A 2,500-nucleotide genomic window follows, 5' to 3' on the forward strand; every position below is an offset into this window, starting at 1 on the left:
GTGTGTACATGTTTGTATTTTTGAGAAAATAATGTTTATGCATGGTTTATGAAAAAACTAAATGATTAAGTCACTGATATAAGGTCATATAACACATAATGAACATTTATCCACACGACCTTTGAGAACTGGATCTTAAAGCCGAGAGTTTTTGCTACAGAATGATGTGAAAACCATCCTGATCACTCATTCATACAAAACAATATAGTCATTTAACTTTTGTTAAACACTTTCAGTGTTGAATGATAATATGCGAGGAGGCGTGGCCTATCATGAATATTAATGTGATTCACACATGAGATTACAAAGACCCTCCCCTGGGCCTATCAATGAGGGATAGAGAATGAATGTGAGGAGACTTAATGATCAAAATCAAGTTTTAAGTTAAAGAAGTAATCTGACTATATATTTTCTTCACATAAAAACTTTACTTAATTTTAGACCTACACTACCGTTAAAAGAAATCTCTTCTGCTCACCAAGACTGGATTTATTTGACCCAAAAATACAGAAACAACATTGTTTGAACTCATTTTACAATTTAAAAGAACAGTTTTCTATTTGAATATATTGTAAAATGCAATTTTCAGCATCATTACTGCTGTCTTCAGTGTCACATGATCCTTCAGAAATCATTATAAGATGCTGATTCTCTAATATGGGCATAATTAAAGTGCATTTTACTCATTTAACCTGAACACATATTTGCAAGCACAAGCTTTGTTGATGATAATGAGGCAGCATAAACACTAGATAAAATATAATCTAAACATTCATATTATTTTTATGTCATATTTATATCATACAGAATACAATTTAAATACCTTCTTTAGCATAAACCGCATTTAAATGTAACTAAAACTTGCTTATTAGGACATATTTCAAATGGCAATACTCTGAATCCTGGCAATGATTATGTTCATTAAATGGAGCGACAACAAAAAGCACTTTACAATTTAAATGATATACATTTTAAAAAAGAAGAACGATTTTGGCCTATTTTTGTAAGATTACATAAAACTATTGAATTAATAAAATGTAAAATATATATATATATTTTTTTTTTGGGGTGTAAAGATAGATATATATATATATAATTTTATGAAATTGAAATCTGTAAATATTAAAATTAAGAATTACATTTTTTACTTTTTTTGGTGCATCATCTTTTCACATTGCGATGGTGGTGAAAAGATAATCAATGACATGAAAATAATGTTGGTGTAAAAATATTAATGAACGGCCCTAAAAATAAGCTTCATTTTCTACATGTTAAAAGAAACCAATAAGGAGTAAAATAGGACCAGGTGCCCCACATAGTTTGTGAAAAGGGGTCAAGAAATGAGACCGTTTTAGAACTTGATCAAAATATACAATTTATTGAAAATGTTAATCCAGTGATCAGTGTATTCCAGTAATTATAAAATCAGTAGTTGTGATCATCTTTTCCCTTTATTGTGAGCGATTACACATCCATATTTCACCAGACTGACACAGACACTGTCATCAGTTATATACACTATAAGAACACTGTACGACTTCATGACAACACAGACCGTTTTGTGCTTGTTCAGTCAGAAACAAGGAACCCTTCATGCATAATTCAACAAGTTCTTCTTTATAAAAAATAAAGCTGTTAATGTCAGCGCAATCTGGCCTCTGACGAACACCGTATGAAGCGTTTCAGTTTCACAATGGCATTGAGTCATCGTATTGCCATATTGCATTTCACCATCATCTCCACAATCAAAAGGAAACTAATCCCAAAGATCATTTACATGTTTTCCACCTTTGTAAAGTGACAAATAAAAAGAGCTGTTCAGGTTATAAAGACGATTCATTTCAGCCATTGAGTTCCCACAGAAACGAGTTTTTAAATGCAGGAATGCAAACTACTGCCCTTTCAGAGTCTCTTTTTATTAAGCTAATTTACCCAAAATGTTTGGAAATGTTTATATATTTTCCTTATTAGATCACTGAAAGGGTTACTTTAAACTTTACCCTTGTTGCGACAATTTATAAAAGTTACTCAGAGGTCCTTCGAGGACAAAATATGTCCACATCAAAAACTGCCATAAAAATATGATATATTAATATTATTTTTCACTTTCATTTAGTTACATTTTTTTATCCAGCATCAGTCCTGATCATAACTAGCAAATATTCATTTATTTTCAGGATTTTAACCCTTTAAATGCCAGTTTGTTTATATAATGCCACTGTTCACACACACACACACTTCTCAATACACACACGCTTCTCAATACACACACGCTTCTCTACACACACACACACGCTTCTCAATACACACACACACACACACACGCTTCTCAATACACACACGCTTCTCTACACACACACACACACACACACACTTCTCAATACACTCACGCTTCTCTACACACACACACCCTTCTCAATACACACACACATCTTAATACACACACACACACACGCTTCTCAATACACACACGCTTCTCAATACACACACACGCTTCTCT

General features: G+C 32.3%; 1 pseudogene; it reads right to left on the minus strand.

Annotated features, from left to right (window-relative positions):
- Window positions 1-1,221: 1,221 nt before the first annotated feature.
- Window positions 1,222-2,500, minus strand: part of LOC127653790 (protein phosphatase 1 regulatory inhibitor subunit 16B-like) — a 25,198-nt pseudogene continuing 23,919 nt past the window's right edge.

This window comes from Xyrauchen texanus, chromosome 13 (genome assembly GCF_025860055.1).
Source record: "Xyrauchen texanus isolate HMW12.3.18 chromosome 13, RBS_HiC_50CHRs, whole genome shotgun sequence".
NCBI lineage: Eukaryota > Metazoa > Chordata > Actinopteri > Cypriniformes > Catostomidae > Xyrauchen > Xyrauchen texanus.